Source organism: Lissotriton vulgaris, chromosome 5, assembly GCF_964263255.1.
Source record: "Lissotriton vulgaris chromosome 5, aLisVul1.2, whole genome shotgun sequence".
Classification (NCBI taxonomy): Eukaryota; Metazoa; Chordata; class Amphibia; order Caudata; family Salamandridae; genus Lissotriton; species Lissotriton vulgaris.
This window is the reverse complement of record NC_141693.1, coordinates 1,429,229,189-1,429,252,539: the sequence shown is the minus strand read 5'-3', so window position 1 is coordinate 1,429,252,539 and position 23,351 is coordinate 1,429,229,189.

Below are 23,351 nucleotides of genomic sequence, written 5' to 3'. Positions count from 1 at the left end.
ATCATGCATTGACATGCATATTCTTTCAGGTCTGTATATCTCTAATGTAAAACAAGCGTATTTGTTTTTATTTTCTCACTGACATATATAAAATCATCAGTGACTCCTATTGCAAGCTTTTACAATCCTGAATACTGAGTACTACGTTTTGTGTGAGAGTGTGCCCATGCATAACCATGCTAAGTTTTCTTTAGCTGGACAAAGATATTATTGCAAACGCAGCACTGAGCTTCAAAAGACTCACTTTCGGCGTAATTAGATCGCGTTAGACGCACTTTTTAAAAATTGCTGTAGAACTTTTTAAATTGTATTTTTATTATACCCACATATAGCTCTCACCCGCACTCTAATTTTGTTAACTCACCACTATGTTGGGCGGGTCACTTACGACTACACACCTTCTCAGCCATCTTTGTGGAGGCAGGGACATATCGCGGTGCCATTTCGGTCAGCGCCCTAGTCTTTAGGCGGGATAACACGCCCCTACTTAAGACGAACATACCTGCCTGCCCAGCACTGGACAAAGGTATTATTGCAAACGCAGCACGGAGCTTCAAAAGACTCGCTTTCAGCGTAATTAGATCGCGTTAGACGCACTTTTTAAAAATTGCTGTAGAAACTTTTTAAATTGTATTTTATTATACCCACATATAGCGCTCACCCGCACTCTAATTTTGTTAACTCACCGCTATTTTGGGCGGGTCACTTAAGACTACACACCTTCTCAGCCATCTTGGTGGAGGCAGGGACATATCGCGGCACCATTTTGGTCAGCGCCCTAGTCTTTAGGCGGGATAACACACCCCTACTTAAGACGAACATACCTGCCTGCCTGGCCCTGGACAAAGGTATTATTGCAAACGCAGCACGGAGCTTCAAAAGACTCGCTTTCGGCGTAATTAGATCGCGTTAGACGCACTTTTTAAAAATTGCTGTAGAAACTTTTTAAATTGTATTTTAATTATACCCACATATAGCGCTCACCCGCACTCTAATTTTTGTTAACTCACCGCTATTTTGGGCGGGTCACTTACGACTACACATCTTCTCAGCCATCTTGGTGGAGGCAGGGACATATCGCGGCGCCATTTCGGTCAGCGCCCTAGTCTTTAGGCGGGATAACACGCCCCTACTTAAGACGAACATACCTGCCTGCCCAGCCCTGGACAAAGGTATTATTGCAAACGCAGCAAGGAGCTTCAAAAGACTCGCTTTCGGCGTAATTAGATCGTGTTAGACGCACTTTTAAAAAATTGCTGTAGAAACTTTTTAAATTGTATTTTTATTATACCCACATATAGCGCTCACCCGCACTCTAATTTTGTTAACTCACCGCTATTTTGGGCGGGTCACTTACGACTACACACCTTCTCAGCCATCTTGGTGGAGGCAGGGACATATCGCGGCACCATTTTGGTCAGCGCCCTAGTCTTTAGGCGGGATAACACGCCCCTACTTAAGACGAACATACCTGCCTGCCCCGCCCTGGACAAAGGTATTATTGCAAACGCAGCACGGAGCTTCAAAAGACTCGCTTTCGGCGTAATTAGATCGCGTTAGACGCACTTTTTAAAAATTGCTGTAGAAACTTTTTAAATTGTATTTTTATTATACCCACATATAGCTCTCACCCGCACTCTAATTTTGTTAACTCACCACTATGTTGGGCGGGTCACTTACGACTACACACCTTCTCAGCCATCTTTGTGGAGGCAGGGACATATCGCGGCGCCATTTCGGTCAGCGCCCTAGTCTTTAGGCGGGATAACACGCCCCTACTTAAGACGAACATACCTGCCTTCCCAGCACTGGACAAAGGTATTATTGCAAACGCAGCACGGAGCTTCAAAAGACTCGCTTTCAGCGTAATTAGATCGCGTTAGACGCACTTTTTAAAAATTGCTGTAGAAACTTTTTAAATTGTATTTTTATTATACCCACATATAGCTCTCACCCGCACTCTAATTTTGTTAACTCACCACTATGTTGGGCGGGTCACTTACGACTACACACCTTCTCAGCCATCTTGGTGGAGGCAGGGACATATCGCGGCACCATTTTGGTCAGCGCCCTAGTCTTTAGGCGGGATAACACACCCCTACTTAAGACGAACATACCTGCCTGCCTGGCCCTGGACAAAGGTATTATTGCAAACGCAGCACGGAGCTTCAAAGGACTCGCTTTCGGCGTAATTAGATCGCGTTAGACGCACTTTTTAAAAATTGCTGTAGAAACTTTTTAAATTGTATTTTAATTATACCCACATATAGCGCTCACCCGCACTCTAATTTTGTTAACTCACCGCTATTTTGGGCGGGTCACTTACGACTACACACCTTCTCAGCCATCTTGGTGGAGGCAGGGACATATCGCGGCGCCATTTCGGTCAGCGCCCTAGTCTTTAGGCGTGATAACACGCCCCTACTTAAGACGAACATACCTGCCTGCCCAGCCCTGGACAAAGGTATTATTGCAAACGCAGCACGGAGCTTCAAAAGACTCGCTTTCGGCGTAATTAGATCGCGTTAGACGCACTTTTTAAAAATTGCTGTAGAAACTTTTTAAATTGTATTTTAATTATACCCACATATAGCGCTCACCCGCACTCTAATTTTGTTAACTCACCGCTATTTTGGGCGGGTCACTTACGACTACACACCTTCTCAGCCATCTTGGTGGAGGCAGGGACATATCGCGGCGCCATTTCGGTCAGCGCCCTAGTCTTTAGGCGGGATAACACGCCCCTACTTAAGACGAACATACCTGCCTGCCCAGCCCTGGACAAAGGTATTATTGCAAACGCAGCAAGGAGCTTCAAAAGACTCGCTTTCGGCGTAATTAGATCGCGTTAGACGCACTTTTAAAAAATTGCTGTAGAAACTTTTTAAATTGTATTTTTATTATACCCACATATAGCGCTCACCCGCACTCTAATTTTGTTAACTCACCGCTATTTTGGGCGGGTCACTTACGACTACACACCTTCTCAGCCATCTTGGTGGAGGCAGGGACATATCGCGGCACCATTTTGGTCAGCGCCCTAGTCTTTAGGCGGGATAACACGCCCCTACTTAAGACGAACATACCTGCCTGCCCAGCACTGGACAAAGGTATTATTGCAAACGCAGCACGGAGCTTCAAAAGACTCGCTTTCGGCGTAATTAGATCGCGTTAGACGCACTTTTAAAAAATTGCTGTAGAAACTTTTTAAGTTGTATTTTTATTATACCCACATATAGCTCTCACCCGCACTCTAATTTTGTTAACTCACCACTATGTTGGGCGGGTCACTTACGACTACACACCTTCTCAGCCATCTTTGTGGAGGCAGGGACATATCGCGGCGCCATTTCGGTCAGCGCCCTAGTCTTTAGGCGGGATAACACGCCCCTACTTAAGACGAACATACCTGCCTTCCCAGCACTGGACAAAGGTATTATTACAAACGCAGCACGGAGCTTCAAAAGACTCGCTTTCAGCGTAATTAGATCGCGTTAGACGCACTTTTTAAAAATTGCTGTAGAAACTTTTTAAATTGTATTTTTATTATACCCACATATAGCGCTCACCAGCACTCTAATTTTGTTAACTCACCACTATGTTGGGCGGGTCACTTACGACTACACACCTTCTCAGCCATCTTGGTGGAGGCAGGGACATATCGCGGCACCATTTTGGTCAGCGCCCTAGTCTTTAGGCGGGATAACACACCCCTACTTAAGACGAACATACCTGCCTGCCTGGCCCTGGACAAAGGTATTATTGCAAACGCAGCACGGAGCTTCAAAGGACTCGCTTTCGGCGTAATTAGATCGCGTTAGACGCACTTTTTAAAAATTGCTGTAGAAACTTTTTAAATTGTATTTTAATTATACCCACATATAGCGCTCACCCGCACTCTAATTTTGTTAACTCACCGCTATTTTGGGCGGGTCACTTACGACTACACACCTTCTCAGCCATCTTGGTGGAGGCAGGGACATATCGCGGCGCCATTTCGGTCAGCGCCCTAGTCTTTAGGCGGGATAACACGCCCCTACTTAAGACGAACATACCTGCCTGCCCAGCCCTGGACAAAGGTATTATTGCAAACGCAGCACGGAGCTTCAAAAGACTCGCTTTTGGCGTAATTAGATCGCGTTAGACGCACTTTTTAAAAATTGCTGTAGAAACTTTTTAAATTGTATTTTAATTATACCCACATATAGCGCTCACCCGCACTCTAATTTTGTTAACTCACCGCTATTTTGGGCGGCTCACTTACGACTACACACCTTCTCAGCCATCTTGGTGGAGGCAGGGACATATCGCGGCGCCATTTCGGTCAGCGCCCTAGTCTTTAGGCGGGATAACACGCCCCTACTTAAGACGAACATACCTGCCTGCCCAGCCCTGGACAAAGGTATTATTGCAAACGCAGCAAGGAGCTTCAAAAGACTCGCTTTCGGCGTAATTAGATTGCGTTAGACGCACTTTTAAAAAATTGCTGTAGAAACTTTTTAAATTGTATTTTTATTATACCCACATATAGCGCTCACCCGCACTCTAATTTTGTTAACTCACCGCTATTTTGGGCGGGTCACTTACGACTACACACCTTCTCAGCCATCTTGGTGGAGGCAGGGACATATCGCGGCACCATTTTGGTCAGCGCCCTAGTCTTTAGGCGGGATAACACGCCCCTACTTAAGACGAACATACCTGCCTGCCCAGCACTGGACAAAGGTATTATTGCAAACGCAGCACGGAGCTTCAAAAGACTCGCTTTCGGCGTAATTAGATCGCGTTAGACGCACTTTTTAAAAATTGCTGTAGAAACTTTTTAAGTTGTATTTTTATTATACCCACATATAGCTCTCACCCGCACTCTAATTTTGTTAACTCACCACTATGTTGGGCGGGTCACTTACGACTACACACCTTCTCAGCCATCTTGGTGGAGGCAGGGACATATCGCTGCACCATTTTGGTCAGCGCCCTAGTCTTTAGGCGGGATAACACACCCCTACTTAAGACGAACATACCTGCCTGCCTGGCCCTGGACAAAGGTATTATTGCAAACGCAGCACGGAGCTTCAAAGGACTCGCTTTCGGCGTAATTAGATCGCGTTAGACGCACTTTTTAAAAATTGCTGTAGAAACTTTTTAAATTGTATTTTAATTATACCCACATATAGCGCTCACCCGCACTCTAATTTTGTTAACTCACCGCTATTTTGGGCGGGTCACTTACGACTACACACCTTCTCAGCCATCTTGGTGGAGGCAGGGACATATCGCGGCGCCATTTCGGTCAGCGCCCTAGTCTTTAGGCGGGATAACACGCCCCTACTTAAGACGAACATACCTGCCTGCCCAGCCCTGGACAAAGGTATTATTGCAAACGCAGCAAGGAGCTTCAAAAGACTCGCTTTCGGTGTAATTAGATCGTGTTAGACGCACTTTTAAAAAATTGCTGTAGAAACTTTTTAAATTGTATTTTTATTATACCCACATATAGCGCTCACCCGCACTCTAATTTTGTTAACTCACCGCTATTTTGGGCGGGTCACTTACGACTACACACCTTCTCAGCCATCTTGGTGGAGGCAGGGACATATCGCGGCACCATTTTGGTCAGCGCCCTAGTCTTTAGGCGGGATAACACGCCCCTACTTAAGACGAACATACCTGCCTGCCCAGCCCTGGACAAAGGTATTATTGCAAACGCAGCATGGAGCTTCAAAAGACTCGCTTTCGGCGTAATTAGATCGCGTTAGATGCACTTTTTAAAAATTGCTGTAGAAACTTTTTAAATTGTATTTTTATTATACCCACATATAGCGCTCACCCGCACTCTAATTTTGTTAACTCACCGCTAAATTTTGGCGGGTCACTTACGACTACACACCTTCTCAGCCATCTTGGTGGAGGCAGGGACATATCGCAGCGCCATTTCGGTCAGCGCCCTAGTGTTTAGGCGGGATAACACGCCCCTACTTAAACCTGCCAATGATGACGCACAGCGGATACGCGCAGCGGATACGCGCAGCGGGATCGCCGTACTCACGCCAGAGTCCTGCCCGTCTGCGCTCGGCCGCGCTAGAACAGGCCCAGGGGCCACGACCCTTACATCTAGTTCCAGCATTAGCCCCCTACCACCAGTAGCTGTTACATACACTGGTGAGGTTCTTGTATCCTTACGTCCTAATGTACAGCTGAACTGTATTTCCTGCTCTTTAATGACCCACAATTTTAACTGTACTGGCTGTAACTTTCATATTGCCAACATGTCTAATTGTAAGGCAATATGTCAGGCCCGTACACGAGGAAGCTGGAGGAGAACTAATAAAAATCCTCCAATCCGCCCTTTACTTCAGTTATGGAGTATAAATTGCAGATCCCTCCCAAAGCACAAACAAAATATTCATGATTTCCTCATTGACGAGCAACCCCACACATTGTTTCTCACTGAGACCTGGCTTCACGAAAGCTCCGGTCCCGATATTGCCATTGCTATTCCCTCAAATTATGTCATAGTAAGGTTGGACAGAGTCTCCGGAAAAGGGGGAGGGGGGGTTGCGATAATTTTCAAGTCATCCTATACTTGTAGGCTTGATTCCTTTTCCTTGCCCGGTTGCGAATCTGCTTTTTTTAAACTAGCAATTAATCCACAGTTTACCCTGTCGGGTCTCCTGGTTTACCGCCCCCCTGGTAATTCCCTCACTTGGATATCCTCATTTGCTGAGATCATAGCTCCCCTACTTCTTAGGGCAGCAAATTTCACCATTCTTGGTGATCTCAATTTGCATTTAGAAGACCCCTTGTGTACTACCAGCAAGCGCTTTCTATCGGATCTGGAAACCCTCAACCTTTTGTTGCGTAATTCTGGACCCACTCACTCTGCTGGACACCAACTGGACCCTATCCTTTCCAATCTTCCGTTTGACTGTTCACTGAGTGCCCGCCAGTTGGAATGGTCTGACCATTTTGCTGTTCATTTTTCCTTATCCTATACTAAGAACTCGGTTAAATGTGGCTGCGGTAAGAGTGAACTAATCCATTGGTGGGGCAAACTTGATATTACAAAGTTTAACCAGCACCTTGTGAATACCTGTCCTGAAGACAGTGATGCTTCAGTCACAGAATTGAATACGACTGTATCTCACTGGCTCACCAATGCCGTAACCCCTCTCCTTCCTCCAACCCCGAAACATTCCAGGACACATCGCCCCCCGGCACCCTGGTTTCCTCCTGATTTGAAAGTCCTACGAACTGAATGCAAGGCTCTAGAAAGGAAATTGAGACACTCTTATTCAGGCTCACAGAAGACTGTCTACAAAGAGGCCATAAAGAGATATCATTCACAATGTAAAAATGCGAGAGCTGCCTACACTGTGAGTACTCTGTCGCAAGCTCAGAATTGCCCTCGTACTCTCTTCTCCATTGTCAAAAAATTGACAGGAGCTGATACTATTCCGATACCCCCAGCCCTGGACGAAGCTCAGTGAAACTCCATTGCGGAATTTTTCATTGCCAAGGTTGACTCTATGAGCGCTCCCTTGGCTGAAAATGAGCACCAGTCGGAAGAGGCTGGAGGGATGGGACAACCACTCCCAACGGCCAAGATCATCAACTGGCAACTGCTTGATGATAGCTCGTTCCTCTCCTGTTTGAGCAGTGTAAGACCGGGATCACCCCGGGATCCTGTACCTGCCAAAATCCTAAAATTACTGGATATTGAACCACGATGGGTTCTTATGAGACTCCTAAATGCATCTCTAATAGAGTCCCATGTGCTACAGGATTGGAAGCACGCGATGGTTGTTCCTCTCCTAAAAAAGGCCGGAGCCGATACGTCTAACCTCGCCAACTTTAGGCCCATATCCTTGTTGCCTGTTCTCTCTAAAGTGCTGGAAAGGCATGTCAACATCCAGCTAAACCATCTTGTGGAAAGCTCAGGATTCTTACAATCTTCCCAGTCTGGCTTTCGTGCGCACTTTTCCACCAAGACGGCCCTGCTGGGTGTGACGGAGAGGTTGCGGCACGGTTTCGACCGCGGGGAGACATCTGCACTCATCCTTTTGGATTTGAGTGTGGCGTTCAATACCGTGTCCCATTCCATTCTTTTGAACTCTCTCCGGTCCCTGGGAGTGGACGGTCCTGCCCTAGCCTGGATTGCCTCCTTTTAAAGTGAGCGCACCTTCCAGGTTTTTTCCACAAAAGCCACATCTGACACATGTCCATCGGCGTATGGCGTTCCGCAGGGGTCCATACTCAGCCCCCTCTTGTTTAACATTTATGTCAGACCCCTGGCTACCATCGCGGGAGGATGCGAGGCTGACTATTTTTTGATACGCCAATGACACCCAAGTGGTTTTTTCCCTTTCCAGCAGTGAGGGTAACTGTGCATCGGTCCTGAAGTCCGGATTGGCTTGTATGGCTGAGTGGATGCAGAGGCATTTCCTTAAGTTAAACGGTGACAAAACCGAGGTTGTCATCCTGGGAAAGCATAAAGATCTCTGGGGCCCGCAACACTGGCCCAGTGCCATGGGACCCCTCCCCCAACCAACATCTGTGGTCCGTAACCTCGGATTTCTCATAGATGATAAACTCTCTATGAGGCAGCAGGCCACTAAGGTGGCCGCCATCTGCTTTGCCACCTTAAGATGGCTCCAGAAAATTCTATGGATGCTGCCCCATGCCACCAGGAGAACCGTAGTCCAGGCATTAGTAACATCTCGCCTGGATTATGGTAATGTCATCTACATCGGTGCTGACGCAGCAACCATTAACAAACTCCAGGTTGTACAAAATTCGTCGGCCCGACTCCTTCTTAACATCCCGAGGAGATCATCAGCCTCACAAGCCATCCGAGATCTACATTGGCTCAGGGTCTCCAGCCGCATTAAATTTAAAGCCCTGTGTTACCTCTTCAAAATCAAGCAGGGCACGGCCCCAAAATACTTGCAAAGTCTTGTTCAACCTTACAAGCCTAGTCGCACCCTAAGATCGTCAGCCAATTGCGACTTCGTTGTTTCTAGATTTAAACTTGCAAGGATGGGGGGAAGAGCCTTCTCTCATCTAGGTCCCAAATATTGGAACATGCTTCCAATTGTCCTGAAATTCGAGACCAACCTACTTTGTTTCAGGAGAAAATTGAAAACTATGCTCTTTTGAAAGATACATTAGCTGCTGCTCTTTGTTCTACGGAACTTCTGCTTTGTCCTTTCTTCTCCAGTCTATCCCTTGCGCCGGGAAACCCACTGTGGGTAGCTGTTGCTCATTACAAATTTAAAAAATAAATAAATAAATAAATAAAGAAATAGCTGCATGGACACATGTAGTGTAACCTGTCAAACACTTTAAAAATGCTACCCTACCACTAGTCCTAAAGGCGGATGTACAATTCAACCGTTTATTAAGTATGGGCGAAATTTGCGAATTCGTGATCCGCAAATTTGTGCGAAAGCAAACTCGCAATTTGCAAAATCCGCGAATTTGTGCGAATTTCTTTTTTTTGCACATTCGCAAGGGTTTTTGTCAGTTCGCAAGGGTTATTTACAAGTTCGGGAACGAGAACCTACTTGTGTGGTCGCAACGGTCACGACCATGTTGTTTCTATGTCCAGCCTGTTTGCGACCCTGTGGTTCATCGCGGCCACCCTCCGGTGCATCACTGCCACCCTCTGGTTCACCAATGCCCCCCTCTAGTTGATCACTAGCACCCTCTGGTTCACCACTGCCACCCTCTGGTTCACCACTGCCACTCTCTGGTTCACCACTGTCACTCTCTGGTTCACCACTGTCACCCTCTGGTTCACCACTACCACCCTCTGGTTCATGGCTGCCACCCTCTGGTTCATCACAGCACCCCCTGGTTCACCACTGTCACCCTCTGGTTCACCCCTGTCACTCTCTGGTTCATCACAGCACCCTCTGGTTCACCACTGCCACCCTCTGGTTCACCGCTGCCACCCTCTGGATCATCACTGCCAGCCTCTGGTTCATTACTGCCATCCTCTGGTTCGCCACTGCCACCCTCTGGATCATCACTGCCCCCCTCTAGTTCATCACTGCCACCATCTGGTTCATCACTGCCACCCTCTGGTTTGCCACTGCCACCCTCTGGTTCATTACTGCCACCCTCTGGTTCACCACTGCCACCCTCTGGATCATCACTGCCACCCTCTGGTTCATCACTGCCACCCTCTGATGAATTACTGCCACCCTCTGGTTCACCACAGCCACCCTCTGGTTCAACACAGCTATCCTCTGGTTTATCACTTTGTGGTTCACCACTGCCACCCTCTGGTTCATCCCTGCCACCCTCTGATTCATCACAGCACCCTCTGGTTTGCCACTCCCACCCTCTGGTTCATCTCTGCCACCCTCTGGTTCATTACTGCCACCCTCTGGTTCACCACTGCCACCCTCTGGATCATCACTGCCACCCTTTGGTTTGCCACTGCCACCCTCTGGATCATCACTGCCACCCCCTGGTTCACCACTGCCACCCTATGGATCATCACTGCCACCCTCTGGTTCATTACCCGCACCCTCTGGTTCACCACTGCCACCCTCTGGATCATCACTGCCACCCTCTGGTTCACCAGTGCCACCCTCTAGTTCATCACTGCCACCCTCTGGTTGATCACTGCCACCCTCTGGTTCAAGGCTGCCACCCTCTGGTTGATCACTGCCATCCTCTGGTTCATCCCTGCCACCCTCTGGTTCATCACTGCCACCCTCTGGTTCCGCACTGCCACCCTCTGGTTCACCAGTGCCACCCTCTGGTTCATCACTGCCACTCTCTGGTTGATCACTGCTACCCTCTGGTTTGCCACTGCCACCCTCTGGATAATCACTGCCACCCTCTGGTTTGCCACTGCCACCCTCTGGATAATCACTGCCACCCTCTGGTTCACCACTGCCACCCTCTGGTTCATAACTGCTATCCTCTGGTTCATTACCTTGTGGTTCACCACTGCCACCCTCTGGTTCACCACTGCCACCCTCTGGTTCATTACTGCCACCCTCTGGTTCGCCACTACCACCCTCTGGATCATCACTGCCACCCTCTGGTTCATCACTGACACCCTCTGGATCGCCACTGCCACCCTCTGGTTCACCACTGCCACCCTCTGGTTTATCACTGCCACCCTCTGGTTCAACACTGCCACCCTCTGGTTTATCACAGCACCGTCTGGTTCACCACTACCACCCTCTTGTTCACCACTGTAGATTATGGGGGGAAAGCAAAGCACACCTTCCTAGACTCAACTGAGATGAATTCATTTGGGGCTGGTTAATGTGTCACTGAATTTGAGCTTTAAGTCTGGCACCAGCTTCCTTAGCTGTAAGTGCTTCCTGTTGCAGTTTAATTTTTTTTACAGGAGCATTGTGCCATACTTGTAACTATTCTCAGACCCTGCTATGAGGGTCAGAGCAGGGTCAGAGAATAGTTGCAAGGAGGCAACTGAACTCTGGAGGGGCCCCTCAGGAAGCACTACAGGGAATGGTTACAAATTAGCTTGAACTTTTGGACCTGCTAAGTGCTTTCAGTTTTGCAAAATTCGTTTTTCTGCAATTTCGCGAGATTCGCGGGGCGCGAATTCGCTCGAAATCAAACTTGCAATCCGCAAATTCGTGCGAATTTGCGGATTTCTTTTTTTTTTTGCGTGTTCGCCCGTTTTTTTGCTTATTTGCGGACCGCTTGCAGTGCACCGACCGCGAGGTTGCCCATGCGTTCGTACATGGGCGCGGCCATCTTGTGCGCGTTGCGTATTTCCGGGCCCTATTGACAATGTTGCGTTGTGTGCGGCGCTCTATTACGTGTGCTGGCGTGTTTTTGCGTACTCGCACGGGAAAAATCGCGCAAACTTACCCAGGTGGTCCTCAATGGGCTATCTTTTTTTTCATTCTTTGCTATGGTTCTGTCCATGCTATCTAATCCTCCTTTCATCTGTGCAATCCTTCGTTTCTTTGGACTTTTTTTAATCTTTTCTACTCTATATCTATCCCTCTTTTTTCTAGATCTATATTTTGTGTTTTTTTCAACTTTTCGTTACTTTTAAAGCTACTTTTTTAAACTTTTTTTACTTGACTTTTTCCCTAATCTTTCCTTTTTTTTCTTGCTGCTGTACAGGACCATGGCAAAGGGAGCCGGGAAGGAGAAGGGGAAGGGTCCCATACCCCGTACCCGGCTCCCAGGTGGGCGATTGCAGGGGGAGCTAGTCACAGCCCGGGAGATCTTCAGCGCGGAGGAGGTGGCCGCCCAGGTTTACTATGTGCAGCGCCGCCTCCCCAAGACCATCGTGGCAGGCGGTAGGATCACTAGCGTGTACGGGCTACGAGACCATCGGAAGCGGTGGGAGAAGGTGTGCCGGGCCATGTATCAACACTCTCGGGTCCCGCGCACCTACAACCAGGCCACGCACCAGTGGTCCGACCTCCTGGACCGTGAACGCGACCTGCTCGACATGCTAGCTGTCGAAATCCCCGGGCTTGGTGAGTAGTTGTAGCTATTTAATCACTACTCTGTTTTCTCCTGCTCTATGTGTTATCATATTGCAAATTTGTGTTTTTTCCGAAGAGCAATAATGCTGCCGATTAGATTGTAGGTAAATTATGTTTCAAAATGTGTTGTGATTGCATTTCAGGTGCACTGGTCTCCTGCTCAGTGGCGGTGCTATTATGCTTATTTGTTTTTGATTTTCTTTGCTCATTTCATTGGCCTGAGTAATTATGTATGAGTCTACTTTACAGAACTGCGTAATGCTAGACACGAAGAGGCAGATTTACAATTACTGGCGCATCCCTGCAAATTAGCAGGGATGCGCCAGTAATTGTGTGCCACGCCTCCACCACCCATGGTGCGCCGCATTTACAATGCGGCGCACCATGGGGTAAAAACGACACAGAAGCGTCACGCATCTGTGCCCTAAAGGCAGCGCATTGCTGGAGTTGCGTCGCTACCACGACGCAGCTCCAGCAATGCTCCGGGGTGCCCTATCTCCGAAATGCTGCGTCAAGCCATACGTCTGCTTCATGCAGACGCAGGGTGTTGACTGAGTGAGGCAACATTGGCCTAAAAGTGACTGAGTGAAATCTTGTAGATTTCACTCAGCCACTTTTAGGATGCGTTCCTGCGCAGGAACGCACTCCCTTACGCCCGAACACCCCCTGATGGCGCAGGGCTTTCCAACATGATGCATCTCCCAGATGCGTCACGTTAATATACTCCGCACCATGGTGCCTCTTTAGCGCTGCCTCTGCATCACAAAAGTCACGCAACGGTAGAGCAAAAGAGTTGCAAGGGACTTGTAAATCTGCCCCTAGAGACTCAAGCCCAGTCCTTCCTTTGTACACTTGCCACTAAGAAGAGATATTGGTGGTGGATTGATAGTTTGAGTATTTTAATGACTGGTTATGTAGTAGGAAACTTACTTTTTAGTGTTTTCACTGGTCTGCAATTACAATGGACTTTGTCTGTCACTTCGCGTCCTGCGTAGTGCTGCCTGCCAGTCCTAGTCGAACCTTTTTGTAGTTTGTTTAGTGAGTTACATAACTTTCCAAGTTGACGATCCGCGAATCCAGCAATACTAATATCATAGTAGACCAGATTAGATAGGTCAATAAATGTAGTGCAATTGTTGTCTATTTGCTATTTCCCCGAAATAATTTGCTATTGTTCTTTTGAAATGATTGATTTGGTTGACAACAATCATCCATGTTTGGGTCTTTCTTTCATGTTGTACATCAGCTCCCCCCAGGGGCAAGAGGACAGCAGAGGAGGTAGCGGCGCCGGCGGATGAGGACCAGGAAGGCCAGGATCAGTCAGGCGAGGGCTCCTCTGCTGGCCCCAGTAAGTTTTCATGTTAATATTAATAATTATACTTCCCTATCTTTTAGAGTACCTATTTTTTACTAACGTTCCACATTCAATGTCTCCTACATCGTCTTTGATCTTCTTGTAGACTGTTTCTAAATTCTTATCCTGCCTCTACTATGACTCCCTGTGGTACTACTAGATTATTATTTTAAGTCTGTCTGTGTAGCTAACTAAGCTTGCACAGTTGGCAAAAGGTGTTAAACAAAACTCCCATTCTATTCAGCAATAGCTCTATGCACTGTGCAGTCCTCTGGGTTGTCCATAATGTCTTTTGAAGTCTTCTAAATCTTTATGCTTTGACAATTCCCAACAATAAACTGTCAATGACCACCAAGAAAGAATAAGATACTAGTTTACTTTTTAATTGGATAGGAGGACAATCCATACTACTATTGTTGCAGGGACAATTCTGCTCAAACAGAACTATGGACACTAAATAGTGCATTGTTTATCAATTATAACAGGCGCAGTTAGACTTTCCACATACCTCAATCATAACAGAATTTTAACCCCCAATCTCCTTACTGACTAGCTAGTGTGACAGAGTCATTTAGCTCCCTAATTCATCGTTGATTGGTCCCCAATGATGATTATCCAACCCAGAAATTGTTTGGTTGGGGGGCGCACAGCGATTGTTGGGATTATTTTTGAAAAGTTTCTTAAAAGATTTTCTCAAAGGCTGGGTGCTCCATACAGGTGGCACGTTCGTCCGGCGTGCGTTCAATAATGCAAATGATCACTGTGTCCCCATTTAACTTGGGGACATCCCTGTTTCTTGTGCATACCGTGGGTGCTCAAATAAGCTTCCAATCAGTGATTGGAAGCTTATTTGAGCACCCACGGTGTGCACAAGAAACAGGGATGTCCCCAAGTTAAATGGGGACACAGTGATCATTTGGATTATCCAACCCAGGACATAAGACTACGGAGTCAGAGTCCAGAACTGTCAGAGCCACGGACTCATGCTTGCAAATTGCAAACCCTTTCACTCACTCACTCATGACTAAAAACCACAGAGTCTATGTAAGTTTTAAAGCTTTATTAAAAGTAAAAACATTTATTAAAATCAAGTTCATCGTACAACATAAACGGTGGATTGAAAATGGAAAAGTGCTTAGTGATCTCGCACATTAATTGTGGGCGAGCCCTCACCTGGTTGGAACTGCAAATCTTCTTTATGGTGCTGATTCGTTGCTGACTTCGTCCATCTGATGATGATCTGATGTTGCTCTTGTTCTTAGAAGGGAAGCTTCTGTCTGTTATGAGAAAAATGGTGCCTGTTAAAAAGCAAGCATTCATCAGTTGTGCCAAAAAGTGTAGCAAGACAACACCCTTCCCTGAAAAAGTGCAATTTTTAGTTTTGACTACACAGTTACAAATTATTACATTTGTTTGTGTAGTTATAGTGACATTTTTTCATTCCTAGACAAAATACTAGGGAGTTATGTATATGGCATCAAGGAATCTGAAATGTATTTTCTAGGTGGAACATCGGCACAACCATCCACCGGTGCCGGGGCCAGCGCGTAGGTGGGCACTTCTGGGGCGGAGGCGGTGCAACAGCCAGCGGAAGGCGCTGTGGGGGATGCCACAGTAGTGGTGGACAGTGGTAAGCTATTATATTCCTTACTTATTGAGATAGCAGACTGCAGAGTGTGCTCTCTGCACGGGTGTAGTATATATTGTACAGTACAAGTATACTATACTGTTAAGAAGACTTACAAATTTATAACTACGTTTTTAATAACCAGGTAGTAGCCTCCTCTTAATTGACTTCAACTCAGCTGTGAAAGTTTTTTCGAGAATCCAAGTCAGATCAGAGATTAACTTAATGGATGTGATGAACGAAAACGGAAAGAAGGGTGTTAGTAAGTGTGGAAGGACGAGCGAGTTAAAAGTAATGACGACTGGCAAAGAATGATACGTGTTTTTGAAGGCTGCCCGAGGTGGCTGGGAATATGATGCAAGTCCGGTTGAAGGATTAAGCAAGGATGGGTGAAAGGAGAAAGAAAGAGGACTGCCTGGGTGGGTGAAACAGAAACTGTATGTGTGCGCAATATATCCTTTGGTTGAAATTCAAATGCAAGTCAAGCACGGATGCATGGCTTGCGGTTTCCAAAATAAAATGAAACTGTTCTTTTCCCGTGAGAATAAGTAAGCTTTGTCCACATTAAGAAGAATGATTGACATTTACTTTGAATGGATGGATGCCTGGATCATGGTACTATCTGACTCATAGAGAGCATATGTGTATGTAGAGAGAGTAGACGGTCACTGGATGAACTAAGTGTTACTTTGAAGAGCATGTAACACCGCACCCGCACGTCCGTTCCAGTGTAGGAAAGGCAAGGAAAAGAAGTTGTCATTTTTCCGAATACTGCCATGAATAGTAGCAGTACTTTGTATTGCAAGCACAGCATATATCCGGCGATTACGGGGGCCACTCACTACCTCTATTAATAATTTTAGTACAACTCTGTCATTCATGTGTGGCCTATCAGTGTTCACTCAATAAAAAACAAAGCACCTAAAGTCATCCCATATGTAATCAAATACATATACTATGAAGGGATAGATAATCATATTATTTATCTTCTTCATTTTCCTTTTCTAGTAGTGATTGGCACTGTAGGGTGAAAGTTAAATTAATTAATCAGTAGCCCTTGTAACAGAGTATTCTCAGTGCCACCCGTAATAGAAAAGTAGGAGCTTCACCACCTGAATGTACTGGACTGGTACAGTAACGCAAGCCTGTGTCATCATGGCGTGCAAATTGATTGCGCTGGCATTTTGCCGGCTTCCAGAAGTTTACGTACCAATTTCGCTAAACAAGAGAGAAGAAGAAGAATAAGATGGTGTACTGTCATAGTCGACTCTAATGTACTTAATCCATAGTGCTCATAGAATTGATTCCTGAAACTCCCACTAATGTTAGAGCAAGGCTAAAGAAGTGGGGGGTTAGATAGATACAGGCCACAAATGTTATGTACTGTGCATGCAAGTTGCTAGTTCTACTGTGACACAACTTTCTGCTGAATTATTTTGTGTTAATCTTAAAGAGCATTGATTACAGACTATGTTTTTCTTTCTTCATATAGATGCTCCTTCCAAACTGTCACGGAAGGAGATGGCTAGACAGGCCCGGCAACGGAAACTGGAGGCGACTGTCGCCGAATATTGGCGGCTGGTGGCCCAGGAGGAGGAGGACACGCAGTCGCAGACCACCACAACATCCACAGTTACAGCTGCATCCTTCTCCGCGCTCCCTGGGTCAGCCAGTCAGCGCAGGCCTCCAGCGATACGGAGCCATGGTACCACAGCGACCCACCACCGCCAAGCTGCCAGAAAATCAGCTGCCCTCCACAGCAGGTGCAAGGCCTAACCCTCAGGGGGTCCTACCTTGAGCAGGAGCAGAAGAAACTGAGAATCCTGCTCAAGAACCTCCGCAAGGACATTACCACCAGGCCAAAAAAGTACGCTGCCGGCGGCATTAGAGAAGGAGAGACTGTCCCTTGCCCCTTTTTTAAAGACTTTTGGGGGGTGGGAATTGGGAGTTGGGTTTTTGGACTTTGGGGACTTTTTATTTCGTGGACATTCTTTGGGGTTAGGTGGGGTGGTGGATTGGGTCTTGCGGGATAGTTTATTTTTGATAGGGATATAAATAATTATTACTTTCAACTTAAACATAGCATGCGTGTTTTACTGCAGTTGAGGCTGGAGGGGGGTTAACTGTAAGTTTTTTTCCTGAAACTTAAGTGGCTTCTTGATTCAAATTGTGTAATTAATTGCCCAAATGTTTACAAAAGTAAGTGCCCCTCACAGAGTCAGTGAATTCAATTGTCCTAGGACTTTACTAGTACTACGGCTAGTCTCTCGTCTCTCATACTACTCCATTATTCTTTATCCCCCCAAACGCTTATCTTACCTGTAATTTGTGTTTAAAAATAGGGCTAGGCACAGGGCTGGCTGCATGGCAAATGGCGATTAAGGATGGCAATCCTGGGAGGCTGAAATGGCATCATTATCATTACGGTGGTATTAGTGGTGGTACACAGTGGCAGTTGCAGCATATGGAAAAAAAAGCAATTGAAACCTTGATTGGCCTGAGCGGAGCATTAGAACGGTACGATAGATACTATAGCACGTGACAGTACACTAGAACAGTGCCAAAATGTAGCCTTGCAAATGCTAAAGTATTGAAAGTACAACTACTACTTGCGTGGAATTTGACATTGGCTACTACTACAAGAAATAGTACTGAAGGTGAAGGACACAGCAGCGTAATCATTTGCCACATTTAGGAGGAGGATGTTCTTCATGATCAATCCAGTTGATGGTGCCCATGAAAATCTGCTTTGATTTGCCAATAGTCATGGGTCTGTGTCAAGCTGAGTAAGAATATATCATTCGATTTCTTCACCAGCCTTGAAATGTAATTCATTTTCAGTTGCTATGACCTTATTCTCCCCAGCAAGTGTGTGGAATTATTGCTGTCATTTACTCACACATCAATGAAAACCACACAGCCCGGGGGAAGAGGGTTAGGGTTTGGAAATTGGATGGGAATGGGGTTTTTTGGGAAGGTTTTGTTGAGAGAGGAAAAAAAACACAGCATGGACAAACAACAAATGAAGATAAACAAATCTTTGGATACGAAGATATCCATAAATATTTTAAGGGACATAAAGGAAGTGCATGCACTTCTGCAGGCATGAAGTACATTGATCAATGGATGGTTAAGTTACTTAAACTAAGTAGTACTTTCTAATGAATGAAAGAATGCGACAGTACGGGGCTGCAGTAATTATGCGTTTTTGCCTATCTCAGCACTCAGAGAAACACTTTGATCATTAAATTAGTTTGAAAAATAGCAAAGTAAAACTATACAATGGCTGGAGGGATGAATTTGGAAGCAGAGGGCAAAGAAATGCAGAGTCACACTCATAGAAGTTCACAGCAATAACATTACTTAAAAGATAAGTAGAAATGAATGGATATTGTTACTGTATGTTCTTGTCCTGTTGAATTTGGGAAGTTGCATGCATCAAACCATTCCTCTTATTTGCGGTACTCCTCCATTCCATCTGACAGTCCGTCGATCAATGTTGGTGACCAGAAGACACCCTGTCCACTGCCTGCCTGGCGGATGCTGAATGGTGGGTCGCTAATGTGAAGCCTGACTTCATCTTTTTTCCATTGCACAGGGTGAAAGCCGCCCTGAAAATGTTGATGCAAAAACTGGAAGTGATATTAAAACACCACTGTAGTGCAAAAAGTCACACTTTCAGTTTCAGAATTGGCAGTACAATAGTTTCGAAAGGGCGTACTCTGAGTCTCCTTTCGAAGGATAAATAAGTATGGGCGAATTTTGCGGATCTTTCCCCTCAAGCTAGGTGTAGTGTAAACTACGATTTTAGAACAAAATTAGACCTTCCCAGCAGTGCTCCCAGACCCTTAAACACAGATGCTAAAATGTAGAATACCACCAATCAGACCACAGAAAACTTGCAATACTGCTACCTGTCTGAGGCTTAGTGGAAAATCGTGACAAAACGTACTTTGAAAGTAAAGTAGGCCCAAATCCCCCCTTTCCCTCCATGGATTTTCTTCAAACCTATTGCAACCAAAATTAGACATTGCTCGACAAGTGCTCCAAGAGTAGACCCCAGAACCCAGTTGCCAAAATCTCGAACACCCCCAAACACATGCAATACTGCTAACCCTAACGAGACCTAAGTTTAAAATAGTGTCAAACGCTTTCTTCAACTAGGCCATAACTCCCCTTTGCCACCATGGATTTCCGTCAAACCTCTTGCAATCAAAAGTATCCAGACCCAGTGTTGCTCCAAGACCCCAAAACCCACCCACAAACACCAGGAACCCCACCAACAGCCCCCTGAAAACGCTAAAGTGAGCTTAATGCCTGAAAATTGAAAAACTTTTTCACCTCAGATTTTCTCCAAACCTCTTTTATCCGGTATTAGACCATAACAGCAATGCCCCCAGACCCATCAACCCAGGCAGAAACAAGTTTAACACTCCCAAACAGGCAAAAAGCAAAAGTACAAAAACGGGGACTTCGAAATATTTAGCCCTAGTTCCAAAATCACTCTGTTCGCGCTCTGCAGCTGGGCCTTAACTCCCCTTTGCCACCATGGATTTCCGTCAAACCTCTTGCAATCCAAAGTATCCATACCCAGCATTGCTCCAAGATCCCAAAACCCACCCGCAAACATCAGGAACCCCCCAAACTGCCCCCGCAAACGCTAAAGTGAGCGAAATGCCTGAAAATGGAAAAACTTTTCACCTCCGATTTTCTCCAAACCACTTTTATCCGGTATTAGACCTTCACAGCAATGCCCCCAGACCCGTCAACCCAGGCAGAAACAAGTTTAACACCCCCAAACAGACAAAAAGCAAAACCGCAAAAAGTGAGACAGCAAATTTCGGGCGTACCTGGAATTCAGTCCAAAGGCGCTGTGCAGCTAGGACCTAACTCCCCTTTTCCACCATGGATTTCCTGAAAAACAAATGCAATCAACATTAGACTGTGCCAGCAATGCTCCCAGACCCCAAGACCCAACAACAAAAACCTGGAAGACCCCCAAACAGCACCCCAAAGACAGGCAAGTGAGTAAAAACGCAAAACCTTTTTCACCATGGATTTGGTCCAAAACACTTGATTCAGATATTAGACCTTCTGAGCTATGCCCCCAGACCCCTGCAGCCACCCGCAAAAAAGCAGAACACCCCCAAACAGGCAAAAAGCAAAAATGGGCCTACCTTCGATTCTGTCAAAATACGCTGTGCAGCTAGGCCCTAAATGTCCTTTTCCACCATGGATTTCCTGAAAAAAAAATGCAATCAACATTAGACTGTACCAGCAATGCTCCCAGACCCCAAAACCCACCCTCAAAAACCTGGAAGCCCCCCAAACAGCACCCCAAAGACAGGCAAGTGAGCAAAAACGAAAAAACTTTTCACCATGGATTCGTTCCAAAACACTTGATTCCGATATTACACCTTCCGAGCTATGCCCCCAGACCCCTGCAGCCACCTGCAAAAAAGCAGAACACCCCCAAATAGGCAAAAGCAAAAATGGGCCAACCTTCAATTTAGTCCAAATACGCTGTGCAGCTGGGCCCTAACTCCCCTTTTCCATCATGGATTTCCTGAAAAACAAATGCAATCAATATTAGACTGTGCCAGCAGTGCTCCCAGACCCCAAAACCCACCCACAAAAACCTGGAAGCCCCCCAAAGAGCACCCCAAAGACAGGCAAGTGAGCAAAAATGCAAAAACTTTTTTATCATGGATTTGGTCCAAAACACTTGATTCGTATATTAGACCTTCCGAGCTATGCCCCCAGACCCCTGCAGCCACCCGCAAAAAAGCAGAACACCCCAAACAGGCAAAAAGCAAAAATGGGCCAACCTTCAATCAGTCCAAATACGCTGTGCAGCTAGGCCCCAACTCTCCTTTTCCACCATGGATTTCCGGAAAAACAAATGCAATCAATATTAGACTGTGCCAGCAGTGCTCCCAGACCCCAAAACCCACCCACAAAAACCTGAAAGCCCCCCAAACAGCACCCCAAAGACAGGCAAAAGAGCAAAAACGCAAAACAATTTTCACCATGGATTTGGTCCAAAACACTTGATTCCAATATTAGACCTTCCGAGCTATGCCCCAGACCCCTGCAGCCACCCGCAAAAAAGCAGAACACCCCTAAACAGGCAAAAAGCAAAAATACACTAACTCATACTTAGAAAGTTTTCAGCCAACCAGTCAACATCGGTCCAAATGCGCTCTGCAGCTAGGCCCTAACTCCTCTTTCCCACCATGGATTTTCTTCAAATCACTTCCAATAAAAATTATGCTATCCCAGCAGTGCTCCCAGACCCCCACACCCTCCCCCACAAATCTAGAACACCCCCAAACAGCCCCCCAAAAACATGCAATACTGGTATATTCAAAACATGGCAAATTGCGCTGTTCACAAAACATTGCTGTCTTCAGCACTTCCACTACTTTCATCCTCTTGAAATTCACCTGGACAGTCACTTGTTTCAGCGATTCACAAGAATCTCAGCAAGGCAGAACAAAATCGAACTACTGCGCTCTTTGAAGAAGAAAAAGAAGAAGAAGGTCTACAACTAGTTTTCACTTAGTTTTCACCTAAACACACCACGCGCCCGCAAAACACCCGAAAAGGCCAAAATTCTGCCAATTCCGGACCAAAGAACACCAAACCCCCCTAAAACCTTGCCAATATCATTATGAACAAGCCTGCATCGGGCTCGAGCCCTAGAATCATCGTGAACCATACAAACTTAAACCCAAAAACCCTAGTAAAACACACTGAACCCTAAACCGTAGATATGCTTTGTCTGTCTGTGTCAAAGAGCCTAGGTATGCTACATGAGTAGGATGCTTCACTCAGTGGTGCCTGCCTTGACCTTCTGCATGGCCCTGCCGCAAGCATGGCCCAAAAATCCGTTCCGCTCAAGAATTTGCGATTTTTTGGTACTTTCGCGAGATTTGAGTAATACCTAAAACAGCAAATTTTGCAAACATAACGGATGTTTGGCCCAAGCTTGAGGCAGTGCCATGCAGAGCGTCAAGGCAGGCACCAATGAGTGAAGCAACCTGATGTAGCATACCTAGGTTCTTTGTCAGACAGACAAAGCATATCTAATTGTATGCAGCAAGCACCATAGCCCCAATTTTACATGAACTGCTGTTTTTGAGTGGACTCTGCCTGGCATAACAATAACAGTACACTGCCTCACCCTCGGCCAATACATACCACGAATAGACAGACATGTAGTCCTGCTGTAGTAGTTGTTGTAAACTGGTTTACCTGTTTGCCACTCACGAATTGGTCATAGTTCTTCCGTAAATCGACGCTGATGATCCATCAATCCCAGTGAGTGACTGTAAAGAAAAAAGATATATTATTTAATCAATCATCATGGTATATTGGCAAGTGAGTCAGCTCCAAGGACATTTTGCATATTTTGTGAAATGCAATATAGTGGCCCCTGAATTTGAAGTTCAATTTTAATTAAACAAGGTAAAAAAAAAGAGTTGTTGACATGAGTTACAATTACTGTGTGAAAGAATAGATAAAAAAGTAAGACAAGACATGTGAATCATCATTTCATGCACAAAAAACAAACAGCAATTGGTTTCATCGGAGCCAGACAGCCATTGCTGTCCAGTGCATGCCATCTTCTCAATTATTCATTACCTGTTCTACTTTTTGACGAACAAAGAAAAACCAAAGGAAATGATGGACGGAGCGTTGACAATACAAGCACTCACCCCCAGTCAACTGAAATGGTTTTAATCCATCACCGTTCTTTAGCCCACATTGCCACCCCAGTTCAGACATGGCCATATGCAAATCAGTCTGACCCTGTGCCTCATGGGAACAGTCCAGCCCGAACTGCCAGGCCATGCCTTCCCTGGACCGG